Source organism: Molossus molossus, unplaced genomic scaffold (assembly GCF_014108415.1).
Source record: "Molossus molossus isolate mMolMol1 unplaced genomic scaffold, mMolMol1.p scaffold_m16_p_10, whole genome shotgun sequence".
Classification (NCBI taxonomy): Eukaryota; Metazoa; Chordata; class Mammalia; order Chiroptera; family Molossidae; genus Molossus; species Molossus molossus.
In genome coordinates, this window is record NW_023425345.1 from 13760370 (window position 1) to 13777121 (window position 16752).

Genomic DNA, 16752 nt, shown 5'->3' on the forward strand with positions numbered 1-16752 from the left:
GTGTAAAAACAACAATTCTACAGCTAGATGGCTTCATAAAGCAGCATTAGCTCTAGTCACCACCACCTTTCAACTTGTTATCACTCCCCAGTAGCGGGCTGTTCACCAAGCTGTGAGTTTGGGGGTGTGGGGGCAGAAGATGAACATTTTTCACAATCTGAAGGCTCCGTTATTTGGTTGGCTCTCAAACTCAGCAAAATTAGCATTATGTCACCCAATCTGAGCACCTTGATCAAGAACGTGGAATACACATAGGGTAAAACACACACACACACACACACACACACACACACATAACCTTATAAGCAAATGGCAGTACTGAAAAGATGATTAAGTTACTTATTGATTTTGTTTTTTCTGCTCTCTGCTCTAAAACAGATATTCAGCAAGTAGAAAAGACACAAACAGAGAAAAAAAATGCATAGGTTCACTGCTAAAAATAGCATCTGCTACATCTCCCTTGAGTAAATCTTTGGCATTTACTGGTTTATTAACAAGATTCTCCCTTCATCTTCACATCTCAAGAGCAATAGCTCCCATTAAAAGCAATCACTGATCTCATTGGGAAGTACTTCCCTATGAGATGGGGGTTACCTACCGATAAGGAAAGAGAAGAATTGATGAGGAATTGTTGAAAGAGATGGCTAACAATCTGTGAAGACTTTTTGGTTTTTGTTTTTTACTTTATACAGTCTTTATGAATATCTTAATGTTCAAAATTGACTTGGTTCTTTCTTCTTCTTTTATATTGGAATGAGGGATGATAAGTTAAACCCACATAGACTCTTTAAAACTATAGGCTAGATAGAAATGTATGTTTGACTTGTTGAAACTATAATCAGACTATTTAAAATGTTTTTGCTATTTTTAATCTTGAAAGATTGTGCTAATTTATTAGAGACCGATCCTGTTGGGCTCTCTTCATAAGAAAGAACATTCCCACTCAAATCACAAGGGCTTTCCCAGCAATGTTTTCAAAAGATAAATCTGACTTATGCATTATAGTGGCATCATTTGTTTTAAAAAATTTTTATTTTTAAATAGGAGAATTGTGAGTCTTTTTGCCCCGTTCCTGTAATGATCGTCAAATCCGGAATCTGAGGAGGCAAAGACAAGAAGAAAATTCTGTTGGTTCTTTGTTTGTGGGTTTTGTTTGTTTTCAATGCTAGTGTTTAATCCTATATTACATATTTGCTTATCGATATTTTAATATTCTAAAAGACGTTCTTGTTAGGTATTAGAAACTGATGCATAGATATCTTTCTTTGTATGATTTCTATTTTTTTTTTAAGGAGATGAGAAGACTCTCTGAAGCTTTAAGTGCGTATGGTACAAGATAAAGATGTCAATTTAAATAACCAAGTCTTATCTGAACGTAGTTTTTTTGTTTTTTTTTACGGAAATCTTTCATAGATAAGACAGAGGCCCAGGGAATTTGGAAACTTGTCTTTATTCCTCCCAGTCCTTATTCATTTAGAATCTGCCTCAAAATTGTACAGAGGGCTGATCAAGCTGAAGCCCTAAATTAAAGGAGTCTCCCTAAAAGCACACATTTTCTACCTGTTCTCGTAATTTATGATCACACATTGATCTTAAACTAGCCCCCCTTTTTCCCCATTCTTCAGCTGTCATTGATAAGGTCTTTCAAGGGGAAGGGGGGAGAACATTCTTTTAATTTAAAAGGAACAGAAATGTCCAGATATCACTACCTAGTTGAAACATGAGTTAACATGGAGAAGACAGAGTTTCTCCTGCTTAACCCCTGCAGAATCGCCTTCAAAATGATCTTTCACAATCCTTAGAATCTGCCCTTTTTAAAAAATTGCCCAGGCCAAATGTACCCTAAAAATAAACGTTACTCATTTTCTTTTGCCCAAAATGCACTGGTGTAAAAGTAAGAAAAATGAAAACAGGACTCGAAAACCCCTCCCAAGCCCCACAGTAGCCCCACTCGCTCACCCGTGGCAAAGCCACTTCCGTTAATCCCTTAAGCTGATTTTGTTTGGATATTTATCTTGTACCTGCTGCTATACACACTGCAGGAGGGACTCTGAAACCTCAAGCCGTCTGCTCATATCTCTTTTCTGTGTATGTGTATCATTAAGATGTCTATTCAAAATATCAAAAACTTTCAAACATCACGCAGCTCGTACTGTTTACACAAGGCCCCAAATATCATGTCAGATCTCTTTTTGCTCAGAGGGTTAATAAACGATGGGAAGTGGGATTCCATCATGTATTTTGCTTCATATGTTTCTATCACACGCATAGGCCAAGTGTGATAAATAAACTGACAGACACTGAATTAATTTTCCCTCTACTTTGAAATAAGAAAATGATTGGTCATTCATTATATCTGTCTTAGTTCAAAAGCATATTTTTTATTAAGTTAACTCTGATTGTATTTGAAATTACTATTCATTTATGGCAGAGGAATATCAATCCTAATGACTTCTAAAAACTGTAACTAACAATCATTATCTTACATTTACTGTTTAATAAGCATATTTTGAAAATGTATGGCTAGAGCGTCATAATAAAATGATATATCTTTGTTTAGTAATTACATTAAAATTGATCATGTTTGATTAATTAATTCTTTTTGGACAGTGTTGGTGTAACGCGTCATTCCTGAATAATTATATTGTTATATAGCATTTTTATTCAGGTCATTGCAACAAATAAACACAACACTTTACCCAGAAAAATAAAATGAATCATGCACCAGAATGGAGATATCTTATATAATTTACAGATTATATTTAAAAACAAATATGTTTCAAAGAACTTGTACAAACTATATAAGAGATGCATGAATTGTAAAATATTTTCATCAACAATAATGCAGGTTTAAGTTACTGACCCCATTCATATAACCCAATAGTGAGTAATACTACATGACACGAAGCGTTCGGGGAAAGATTTTCTACCATATGTGGTACATGTAATATACAAGTAACACTTAATGCACTCCCATATCGAGAGATTTTATAACAATATGATCTCTCAGCACTGAGTTCTATTTCAATAAATCTAATTCCTTACAGAATAGATACCATGAATATCAAATTCACAGCCGCATGTGTAGAAGAAAACATGGACAGATGAACAAGTTCCCGATTGTTTAAAAGCATCTCATTCCATTTTCCTTTTCTTAAACCCTCTGTGAGCTGTTTGGAAAGCTTGCTAAATGTAAATAAAACAAAGGCTCCCAAGGTCTGTGCTTGATTTTGGGGAACTAACAATAACACTGAAGTTTCTTATTTTCCTCCAGCAGTTCAGCGTCACTCCCAAATCTGCGTCCTCCGTTTCTGGGGCTCTGGGAGGGCTGACTCTCTCAGGGCCTCCTCTCTGCTCAGCATCTCGCCTCCTGAGGCCACGAGCTTCCCACTGCAGTTACTCAGTTCCGTCGTGGGGGTTCTGGCTGCTCATTGGCCTCCTGTCCTCTTAGTAAGATGCTTTCCTCTCTTCCGCATGCTCCCAGGAATTCCTTCTCATTCAGCCCTTCATCCGCTCCCTGAGAAAGAACTTGCAAGCAGATTCTATCACCTTCCTATGCAGAGCAATCTTTCCCCATCACAGCTTCACCTGAAGGGCCCCCACTCACCTTTTATTACTCACTGAATATGGCAGAAAGGTGTTTTTCCCTAAAAAAAAAAAAAAGCAATTCTGTCCCTAAGAGGAATTCTGTCCTCCGTCAAAGTCATCTAGGCCAAAACACAGCCTCTTTTTAAAAATTAATTAATTAATTTATTTATTTATTTATTTATTTATTTTTAATGCTCATCCGTGGATATTTTCCATTGCTCTTCAGATAGAGTGGGGGGAAGGGAGAAAGAGAGAAACACAGAGAGAGAGAAACATCAGTGTGAGAGAGACACATCAATTGGTTGCCTCCTGCACGATCCCAACCACAACTGAGGCACGTGCCCTTGACTGGAATTGAACCCGCAACCCTACGTCTGCAGGCTGACACTCTAACCGCTGAGCCAAACTGGCCAGGGCCACAGCCTCTTCTTAAAATGACACAATTTCCTTCCTGTAAGACCCGTGTGAGTGATAATTGCCACCACACCCCAACAGTACTTGCCAAACACTTAGTATGGGTCAGTCACTATGCCAAGTGGTTTATTTACATTCTCATCAGTCCTGACAGAAAGTCCACTATTTCGAACCCTATTTCATAGATGGGGAAATGGAGGCTCAAAGGCATACCTCACCGAAGGTCCCAAACCTCAAGGCAGGCTGGAACCGCTGAGGGCGTCCAAGCCTGTGTTTTCACTGCTTCACCAGTCACTCAGGCTCCGATCCAGGCATGAGGACTGTTCCACGGACAGACTAATACAGTCCTGTTCGATCTGGCTTTACATACGACAGGCAGCTTTATAGCCAATGGCACCTTTAGTGATAAGCTATTTTTGAATGTATTCTTAAGAGAAGTAAGCCTTTCTGCTGGACAACCAATGTTTCTAGCTGGGTTTTCAACCTCACCCAGTGCCATCCATCACCCTGTTCACACGGCAGTGTCAGTCACACCCCTCACACTGCATATGACATCCGATGGTGGACCAATCTCGGGACACCTCAGGGAGAAAGGGTATGTCTTGGGCCCTTATACAGCCCAGAAGTAAACCATTTCCACATAAGGCAAACTAGAAGCTGATCATAAAAATCTTGCTAAAAGCTCTGACAACTAACACTAATTGTTTCCTGGACAGCTTATCCAAGGCAGTGTCACCTCAAGGGACATGGTTGGGACAGGGCTCCCGCAGACAGACCCACCCACATTCCTATGTCCCAGCTCTTCACCAAGGCCTTTGCCATCCCACTTTAGGGCTCCCAATGGGCATAGCGCTAGCCCTCAGTGGCATTTTGGGGTTGTCACTCGCAGTGGTTGAGGAGGGCGTTACTGGCATTCATTGAGCAAGGAGGTGAGGGCTCCAGACATTTCATGTAGATAACACACCTATTAATAATTACCTAAGTCTAGAATATAACTCCAATTTATTTATTAAACTCAGAGTGTTTTTGCATGATTTTAATATAAGCTGGATTTTCCAGGAATAAAATTGCCATGTTAAATCAAGGGGTGGGGTACTTATTTCATTTGGAACTTTCCCAAGTGTCGTCCACATTTTAAGAAAAAAAATCATCATGGATGGCAATGCTAACTGACTCCTTGAACCCGTCCACTCTCCACCTGGATCAGTCACAGCCAGGATTTGCCACGGTGAAATGATCACTTCATTTCACTTTCAAATACAGCTGTGCCCAAGCATGTCTGTCTTGTAATGCATGTTATTTTATTATAAATGGCTTTCATTTTAGTTCTCCCTGGTATTACAGCTTGGGCATCATTTTGATTTTTGTTTGAACTATATATTATCAGTGTTATCTATAAATTTCACTTGAGGACATGAAGGGGGATATCATCATATACTCACGATAAAAAGGGGAGCTTTGGGTCTGAGAGGACTGCCCGCTGGGCTATGTATACACACCCACTGCGATCTGCTCTGGGCCGTAACGGCAGCTGGAGAGCAGAGCGTCGGCCCTGTTCTCAGTGAGGCTCCGTAAAGTGTGAAGTTGAGCTGAAAGCTGGTGTCTTTTCTCACCTTGTTTATGAACAGAGATTAAACCTCTATGGGATCTCATAAAGGATAATGGTTATAGTCACTCCAACATCTGGTTTCTAAATGTTCTTTTTTTCACCCTGCGATGGGATGAGATGATTTTGAAAAGAAGAAAGCAATCACTAAAAACAAAAACAGATGTAAACTGGCTTGGAGACAATTGCAGCAGGACATCAGAAGTAAAATTCGACCTCGGATTGCAAGTGAGGTGGGAAATGTGGCCTGGAAGGGAGGTTTCTCTTTCTCATGGTTACTACCAGGAAAGCAAAGGATTGAGTAACTGGCCCTTAATTTCCTAACACACTTGGTTTCTTTAACTCAGTGGCTGCTGCTCAGCCCCCAGCCTCCTCCAGAGAGGACAAGGGGGAAGAGTCACTCTCCAAATGGAAATGGGGGGGGGGTGCATCGTCTCCATTCATGGCTACTTCTCTACATGAGCGCTGTGGATGCCTTCACCTCTCAAACATGGAACTCTCCCTTCCAACCCAAGTGTCTCAGACATGAGAGGAGAGAGGGAGAGGGAAAGAGACAGCGAGAGAAAGTGACGGTCCCTTTAGAGAGGGAGGAAGGCAGCAGTAACGGGATTGATAAGCAGGCTTGTGCTGTCCCCTATTTGGCCCAGAGCTTCCCATTCAACCACCCTCATCGAACCTAAAGTACTCGAAGGTAGGGTTCCCCAAAGACCAAATTTCTCTCCGACTCCTTCTGCCTCTCTGTGCTTTAAACGTCGTTTGGAAATGGGAACCTTCCCATCCCACCCCTCTCACCCAGCCAAAAATTTCCCTTAGACTGTTAATATCGAAAAGTCTCTTCTGCTATCTAGACCCCACTGCCGCAGTAAAAGGCACAGTGAAATAATTGTATCAGTATTTATGCTAGAAGGGACCGGTTGTTTGTCTGTTTGCTCTCATATCCATCTCCCAACATTCCCTCATTGCCGGTTCACCAGGAACTGCATTCTCTGCGTCCTGGGTAGGTTTGGCCAACAGGAGGCGCTAACAAAGCTCAGTGCAGGCAGAAGGAAGAAGCTAGGGTATTTCTGCCTTTCTCTCTCTCTCCCCTAAGCAGCATCTTTGGCAGTAATTACAGTTCCTCCCTTCATGGACCCTGCCCCCCCACGGTGAGTGGCACCCATCATCCCCCCTTTCACCCAGGTGGTTTTTCCTCAGGTGGAAACACCACCTCTTCTCTGTGTCTCTCTCTCCTAGGGATGGTAGTGACTTCCTGATTTGACAGTTGCTGGGTTGACCCCTCTCATTTGTCTGCTCATCCCTTCCGTCACCTGTATTAAATACCCTGTTTGAAATACCTAGAATGGTTTCGGCTCCCCTACTGGGCCCTGACTACAGCCACGGGAATGACATAATGGTAAGGAGCGTGAGCACTGGAATCGAGCGGATGTGGGTTTGTTTGGGGCCCTGACACTTCCAGCTGGGTGCTCCGAACAAATCAGAACAACCTCCGTGAGGCTCAGTTTCCCCCTTTGCAAAATGGTAATAAAAATGTCATCTACCTCATAGTGGTATTTGCAGATTAAGCATCATCATGCAATAGTTCCTAAATTTCTAGATTTCTCATAATAGTGAAATTTCCAAAAATAAAAGTAGAAGGAAAAAAGCAAGAAATTGACATAAGTTGGCAAAATCTTTATTTGGCTAAAGTGAGAACATTTTTTAAAAACCAATTATCACCTTTATGCCATTACAAGGGATTTCGTTTAATAACATGGCTATATCTCAGAATAAAGGGCAGTATCTTAAGTTTAATCAATTAGCTTTTTGAAAACTGATCACATTGGCTGAATCTTTTCTTTTCATCTTTTTAGTTTCTGTATGACTAGATGAAAACACAGTCCAGCACCAGTCTGCTCATCGGCCCTTGTTTGGTGTGGTTCCTGACATTTGTGTGATTACTTTATTATCACTACTTCTATTGTTACCATTAGGAAAGAGGGTAGGATCCAAGATGCCCCCGAGGTAGAATACTCTCCATTGGCTTTGTCACACCCTGATCTATGTACCCTCTGATTCATGGCCTCAACTTCCCTGACACTGATCAAGTGATCATCTTTTTCCCTAATTTGACCCTGACTTAGCAAAAACAGGAAGAAAGTACTGTTTAAAAATCTTTGCACCACAAAGGAAAATGTAAAAGTGCAAGTCTAGCATTTTGTTACTGTGTCACTATGATCCTTTCTCTTTTTCCCCCAGCCCAGCCCAACCAGAAAAGCTAAAAATTCTCCATATAATAATTTTTAACTACTTACTTACATGATAGCTTCAGGCTGCCCCCACCCCATAATCCCAAAATAATTACTCTCGTCAATATAATCAGGTTGAGAAAACAATGCAAATAAGTCACTTGTTTGTCATTATGCACAATCTAAACACCAGTAATTTTTCAACCAGTTTCACTAAGTTTATTAACATATCGCTGTAGTTATTCTGCCTTTTTCTTTCAGTCACAGCTGATTCCACACCATATCCTTCTAAGTCATCACTGCTATGCTTAGCCACTCAGTCTATTAAATGATATTTGATGATCCTCGGCCTTTTAAAGTTTTCATAATGTCAAATAGGAGGAATATCCCTGATGTGGCAAGCACCCAATTCCTAAAATAAAATAAAAAGAGAGAGAGGAAAAAAAAAAGTGAACCTGTTTTCAAGTCTTTCTTAAGCTGATTTATTTTGAATCCTTCAATATGTACATAACATTATCGCAATGACCTTTGGGGTTCCTCCTGTGGGACCTAGGGGTGTCTTGGTCAACTGGAGAAGCAATCTGAGAAACTTTACGACTGATTTTTGAAAACACAGTATCCACAGAAACAAACTTCAGATGCAATCCCAGAAAATGCTGCCAACTTTGTACTTGTTTGGAAGATGCCGTCTGTGGGTTTGTCCAAGGGCTGTTCTATGGACACTGTCACTTTTTTAAACACAACGCAGTCCACACTGTACCATTGTATGACCATCTGGCAAGAATTCTGAGTCTGTTCAGCCAGTATGGCTCAGTGGTTGAATGTTGACCCATGGACCAATAGGTTACCAGTTCGATTCCTGGTCAGGGCACATGCCCAGGTCGCAGGCTCCATCCCCAGCAGGGGTTATGCAGGAGGCAGCCAATAGATGTTGACGTTTCGCTCTCATCCATGTTTCTCTCTCTCTCTCCTTCTCCCTCCCTCTCTCTAAAATCAATAAAAACATATTTTTTAAAAAAAGAATTCTGAGTCTAGACTTATATTTCTCAATAAGATACCACAAACTATAGCAGCCTGATAAGGAAAGTCTCTCAGTGAAAGGCTCGCTTAGAGAGTTTTTTGGGCATATTCATGCTCTCCAGGGTTTATTTGTACATTAGTGAGTCAATGCTCGAAGTCAAACTGATGTTCCTCCAATATTTTCAAGCAGACAGTTGCACCAGGAACTGCATACTCCTGGGTCATCACACTCCTTTTTACCTGAGAAGTAAGTGAATGTGGGAAAAGGGATGTGGGTGGCCATGCACATGACAGTTCCTTGTGCATTTGGTTAGGATACTGTCTCTGAAAATGTGATCTCGGCCCCATGAGCTGAGGGAGGAAGGTAGACAAAGCTTCTTGAAGAAGCAACCCAGACAAACCCACTTGGAGCTGTCCTTCCAGTAGTTCTAATGGATTGCACTCAGCTTCTCACACGTTGTCACCAGACCCCTTTGGGACCAACAGTACAGTGTTTAGAGACAAGCAGACAGCAGTAAGGGTGAAGTCTGTGAACCACGGAACACACGTTTCCTCTCCGTGAACCAACTGGTCCTTCTGGGGATCAAACCCATGACCTTGGGCTCGTTAGCACTCTACTCCAAACATGCCCAAAACAAATATAGGTTTGAAGTGGAGGAGCTTCAAACCACACATAAGAATGTAATCAACAAAGCCACAGGGAAACACAAAAAGTAAACACTTTCTATATAGGCAAAAAGATTTGGAAAGAGCTTACATTCTCTGAATCCCTTAGTCATCTGAAGGTTTACTGGAAATTTCCACTTGGATATCTTCCATCACTTTGACTTTGACCCATGTTACTCTCTTAGCCCCCACCCCTGAAAGGAATATACATACCATTTGAACTTCCAGTCTGTGGCACCATCACTGGTCAACCAAGCTCAGAACCTTGGCGTTGTCCTTAACAATGCATTCGACCGCTCATTGCATATTTATTCTAAAACAAAGTCCACTGAGGCATCTGTTTAAACATCTTTCATATCTCTCCTCCTGCCTACCCATCAAAGCATCACTATACTTCAAACCTCATCAGTATTCTTGGAAAGTTGCAAGAATGACTTACCAGCTTTTCCCTCTCCGATCCATTCTACATACCGTTCTTAAAATTCTGCTTAGCACACCTTCTCAGAAACTTCAGCGGCTATTTTTCTAACCTGACATCTTACATTCTTCCAATATCTATTACAACTAAACCACCCATGTGCACCCCCACCTTCGCACAAGCCTTTTCTTTCCAAATATCCATAGACTAGCCACCATTTAAGACATAGTCCATATCCCAATTCTCTTTCCAGGGTACTTCAAACACTGTGGATCTTTCTCTCTTTTTAACTCCTGAATCCCACATCAACAACACCACTCACGGAATCTAATTCTCTACTAATCTGTCATTAGTTTATCTTTCCTCTAGGCAGCCCTTGACTATCAATCATATTGTAAATTCTCCGAAGGCAGAGATTTGGCTTTTATCCATTTACTGAGTTCTAACGTGTGAGAGAGAGTATTCTAGGAATACAGTCAAGAACAAAATAGACTCACATGGTAGTAAGAGGGAGATGGACAATAAACAAATATGTGAACGAGGTACTTGCAAACAGTAGAGAAAACAAGAGGGTCATATGAGAAAGCATGAACGGAATCACTAATATTCATTCACCATTGTTCTGGGGCCAGGCAATCTAATGGGAAAGTCACACTTTTACAAAATTAATTATTACCCCATTCTGTCTTGGGCTCCCTTCTCCTCTAGCATTCTCTTCCTTATAAGTTGCATCCTATCATCTAGTTTCCTCCACCATGAAAATGATGCCAGACTGATCTCTCTCTTCTGAAATTTAATCATTATAATCTACTGTGTGGCAATCACCTCCACCTAGAATTGCACTGTCCACTGCAGCAGCCACTGGACACTTGAAGTATGTCTGGTCCAAACTTGGCTGTACTATAGGTGAAAAATACATACAGGATTTCACAGACTTACCATGAAAGGAAACATAACATAATGAATACATATTGGAATGGTAATATTTTGGCATTAAGTAAAATATATTAAAATTAATTACATCTGTTTCTTTTTACTCTTTTTAATGTGACTATTAGAAAAACTTTAAATGACATATGGCTTACATTTGTGGCTCTCATTTTATTTCTATTGGACAGTGCTGACCTAGAAAATCCACCCACCTTTCAACAGATAACAAGCACTTACTGCCTACCTGGCATGATCCTACTTGATACCTAGCTTCTAGTATGGCCAGTCCTCCAACGTGGTGAATGTAAGCTGAGCCTGTCCTCTCTCCTCCCAACGCTACTCGACATTTTGGCTTTGCTACATCTATCTACTTATCTACTCTGCTACGACTTTCCAGAATTAGGAAGTCAAGTCTTTATTGTTTTGCCAAGTCTTGTGCAGTGTCCTCGGCAGGTCTGTGTCTATTTCCTCCTTTCCTTTAACTCTTACCCCATGGTTCTTGACATCTCCACCCATTTTGAAGATTGGAATACCAAGGTCCAGGGAGACTGAGTAGCAAGCCCCAAGGCACAACACTAGCAGTGAGCCCAGGCAGCAAATGTTTCTTGAGGGATTACTATGCGCCAGGCATTGCATGAAGAGCTTTAAGTATTTATCTCAATTAATCTTCAAAATGACTCTGATAGATATAAATATATATATATATATATACACACACACATATACACATATACATATATATATATTTACACATATATACAAATATATATATATATGGAGTTACTTTAAAATGGGGTCAAGTTTGCCATCCCAAAGTAACTGTCTTGCACATCTTATGCCTCAACCCTCTGGAATGTCAAAGCAGGGCAAAGTAACCTTTGGACTGGGCCTAAAGCAACTCTGTGTGCCAAGGAACTGTTTGCAAGGATAACAAGAAAGCAGATATTATGACTACCGGACTGATGACTGCCAGCCTGAAAATCTAAAACACTGTTTAGAATTAGTGTCAATGTGTTAGCTTATATGCACCTATAGAAATGTCTTTCTTCTGATGATGTAACTGTTCCCCTTCACTTTCTCATAAATATCCTTGCCTTTGTCTCCTAATCAGAACACTACTTAGATTTCTGCCTGAATCTGTGCTTCCAGAATAGTTATGTTTTTTCATCTCAAATAAATACTTATTGTCTCTCACTTTGGTCTTTTTTTTAAAGACTTTTTACTGATATTTAGAGAGAGGTAGGGAGAGCGAGAGAGAGAGAAATAGTGATGTGCTATCTCCTGCAGGCCCCTAACAGGCATCGAGCCCACAACCCCGGGCATGTGCCCCGACCGGGAATCGAACCAGCAACATATTGGTGCAGGGGACAATGCCCAACCAACCAAGCCACACAGGCCAGTGCTCACTTGGCCTTTTATGTTTAGGTTAACATAGGCAGTCGTGATTACCTATTTAGTAAACAGCTTAGAAAGGAAAGTAGCTTTAATATACATCATAGAAAAATGTATGCAGCATCTATACATAATTCTTATAAATAAATATAAAAATACAAATAATCTGGTAGAAAAGTAGGCAAAGATATAAACAGAGAACTTTTAAAAGTAAACAAACAAAATGACTGACAGTCATATGAAAAAAGTGCACACTCTAATTTATAATCAGAAAAAATAAAAATTAAGCCACATTGACTGTCTATTGGAGGTTGAATATATATATATATATATATATATATATATATATATATATATATATATATGGTCATGACAATATGACCATTTGTTTCTATGGCTGTACTTTGAATGCATTAGAGAGAGAGAGAGATCAAGGTCTTTATTAGACACATTAAGTTTTACTTTCTTTCAACCTTCAGTAAACTCCTTAGAATCCATCAAAATTATACATTCCATCTGGCTTTTTTTTTTAGATCAAAGAAATATTTGGGGAATATTGTTTGATGTTGCTTCATTAAAATTGTCCCGGAAGCTTCCTTATTACTTAAATGAGCAGTGTTTTTTGCGAACTGAGAAATGATACGTACGAATAAATGGTTTTTCTGTAGCCACTTACAGCCACGTGCAAGGTGTAATTTGGTCTTTCCCAAGGTTGGAAAAAAGCACGCCCTGCCCCCGCCTAACAGAGAAACAAATCTGAGAGTGTGAAATAGGACTTTCACTAATGAACAAATAAATGATCCTAAGAGATGACTGCTTGAGTCTAAAGTGCAAAAGGCCATTGTGTGTGTTGAGAATGAATGTTGGTAGAATGAATACATGAATAAGAAGAGTTGAGCCCAAGGAGGGGCAAGGAGATGCTGCACTGAGCCAGTCTCCCAGGCTGGACCAGAATTTTGCCCGTCCAGGCTTGAGGAGCTGCCAGGGAGAAGAAATGTCCAAGGCCAAGGAAAAGTTGTATAAGAGGCCAACTTAAAGAAGAATATGGAAGCTTGGAAGGGGCCACAAATGACATAAAATGTCCTTTATTCTTCCCTAATCACAACTCACTTTAATGAGGGGACTTGGCAGGGAGGGGGCCCTGGTTGGAATGAAGTTATTCTCTTAACCAAAGAAGCCAGTGGAAATTACGTAGCCGAATCAACTGTACCGGCCATCCCTAATTTACCAGCTGTTTCCTTTCTGTTGAATGGAAATAGAAAAATTAAACCTTCTAAACTCAATATGAAAATAATTCCTTCAGACTCTAGAGAGCATGATCAGGTTCTTACAAGAGAAAGTATTTCATGGTGACTTAACAATGCATCTTCAGAATTCAGAGTCAAGGGGCCAGGCATGGAACGCTCATCAGCCTTTCTAATGGCCTTCGCAGAGTTATTTTTATGCTTAATCAAATGAGTCTCAGACAGCTTTTGAATATGGAAAGGATGATATACAAATGTTTGTGCCAGTTTCTGGTTATGCACTTTGCTTAAAAATGGACTTGGACCAGCTGAAAGTTTGGCTGAAACTTTTTCTTGGTGAGAACACAGTAAAATATGTGGGCGTCCTATCCAAGCTGGGGAAGGTGTCACTTCACTTTGCATCTGGGGGTTGTCAAAGGTCAGCTAGGTGACAAAGTGACAAGCCCTCATTATGCTATTTAACAAGGTTTTCTAGGTTACGTGTTGAAGTAGACAATTTCCATGACCTGGATGGGGAACACACTGAAATCTTCTATGAAAAGGATAATAAATGGCTCAAAACATAAAAATCAAAGCATGTTCACTTCATTTGCATTTGCCTGAAAAATACAAATGTGTCCTACAATTTAATTCAGAACTGAGGGGAATACAAGAAGGCATCTGACTCAGAACTTGTTGAAGGAATGAGGAGCAGCTGTCCGATTTAGTTGACACTCAGAGCACCTAAGGTTGGACCAGAGGTAGGATAACACTGCCGGCTTAGTAGGACTGAGGGCCCTGCAGAGGTTTTCCATATGTGTACAGGGCCCCTCGAATATTAGCCCATGAATGGACAGTGGTCATTTCCTTTAAAGTCCTTGTCTTTGTATTTTCCCCCAAATAAGCTGGTTTCTAGGAATAAAGCTGGGGGAATAAAGCAAAAAGGGGAAGGGAGACCCCAGCAAAATCTTACTAAAACTACTAATTCATGTGAAGAGAAAAAAAAAATCCTTTTTTCCTTGTGTAAAGTAATTTGGTTTGGCTTTCCACATGACCCAAATTCACCAGATAATTACCAGTTCTCTGTTTCTCTTCGTGCCGTTTTGGTCTGGCCTTGGAATCCTGAGTGTACCCACAGTCCAAGGGATTAACTGAAAATTTCCCCTGACATTATTAAAGTCATATACCATGCATTTTATGGCCTGCTGCAGGACCCCAGATTGCCAGGATGAGGAGACTGGCTGGGCCCCCAGATCAGGTAAAGGAGTTATTGGAAGGGCCTGGCTGGGGGGGCAAGTGCGTGAACGCAGGGACGTGTCTGCCTTATATATCATCTTGTCCTCAGCACCTTCCACGGTGCCTGCAGGCACAGAGAAAGGGCTCAATAAATATTTTTTTGAAAGCATATACAAGTGAATGAATAGAAAACCAAATGAACTACCCCAGAAAGTAGAGGTAGTGAAAATTTAACTTCTCTCTTGGTGTTATAAAAAGAAAGAAAGAAAACTGTCAGAATTTGTCAGCTCTGTAACACACACACACACACACACACACACACACACACAACTGCCCTGGTGTGTCTGAACACAGACAGTAAGAACAATTACATCAATCATCGAATTCTACTATGTACTAGGCATTGTTCTAAGTCCTTCCTTCATGCATGTTCATTTGTTTAATCACTGCCAACCTGTGTGGCAGATATTGTGACTGTGCCACCGGGCAGACATGAAAGCCAAGGGTTTCACAGATGCCCCCCAAGTTTCCCATCTAACAAGGGGAGAGACCAGATAGAAGGCCGTCAGCCTGGCTGCGGAGAACATACTCTCGATCTCCATGCTCTGTGAACTCCTCACGTTGAAACGAAGCCTAAGTAATGAAGACGGTCAGTGCACGTACGGTCAAGCAGTACGAATGCTGGGGGCTCCCCTTCCACGTCTCCACCCACCTTCTGGGGTCTGTGTCTGTGTTTCATGGCATTTATTAGTATCCTTGGTCATTAAACATGAATTATCCAAATAAATAGCTCATGTGGAACTTAGCACAATCTTGGGACATTATGGAGCATCCCTTTGAGCACAATCCATGGGTGACATGCAGGCAGCTGGGTTTACAGAAGGTCGTCGATGGAAAAGGCTGAGACAAAGCTAAGGCAGCCCTCTCTTGTGTAGCAATGCATAGCCTCCAGGGCACGCTGGCCTCTGGCTCACCAGCCCCCCCCAGGGGTCGGCTCAGGTCTGGCCTGCTCAATCCCCCCCCCTCCACTTGTCTCCCTCGTCTAATCCAGTGGCCAGCACCTGCCAGCCCAGGGAGGGGATGCAGTAGCCTGGTCCTTCCCCTCTTCTCTTCGTCACCCAGTTCCATGTGATAGATCCCACAGACAGCTCTCAAAGAACCTTCCCCTTAGATTCTCAACGGCTCCTTCCTCTCGCAACAAAGCCTGGCTCCCGCAAATCGAAAGCTTCATGCTGGAATTCACCCTTCTGTTGTGGGCTGCAAGAACCTGGGCGGTTAGTGTCTTCCCCTTTGCTTTCTGATCTACCCATCCTGCCATTCCTCAGCGCAGTACTAATGCCTCCAGCTGAACAGGGAAGGACTGCGGAAACATAAAAGAGAAATTACATTTCAGAAACAAAACCTTCCTTCGTGCCTGTCAACTACAGGCCACTCACTTTAAGAAATCACCCAAGTTTAATAATTCACCTCCTTGGAGTGTTTTTGTTTCATTTTGTTTTGCTTTCCCAAACCTTCAGAAGCAATTCTTGGACCTGCCCCCTTCACTCCAGAGTGGGAAAGAGCTCTGGGCCTTAGCTTCCATCCGAAGTGTGCCATTAACTTCCTGCAAAACTTGAGCAGCTACTTCCCTGCACCGGGTGCTCTGCCCCAGCTGCACAGCGTAGGGAACAGGCATCTCAGGACTGTCCGAGGCAGTCACTGGCCCAGGGCACTCTGGGACGGTGGGCACGCACTGCCTCTCTTGACGTCACAAGAATCAAGAGCAAGGAAGGTATTTTTATCTGCATTTTATAAATAAGGAGGCTGAGGCTTATCACCCAGGAATAAGGGCTAAATCCAGGATTCCAACCCATGTCTTCTGGACTCTGAAACTCTTTGTCACTCTATAACTATGGTATTTAGATTAGGGGTGTATGTGTGTGTGTGTGTGTGTGTGTGTGTGTGTGTGTGTGTCGGAAACACATCTATGCACGATACTGGAAAGAGAATATTCAATAGTCACCATAGTCAAGGAGCAGAGCCATAGGGACATCC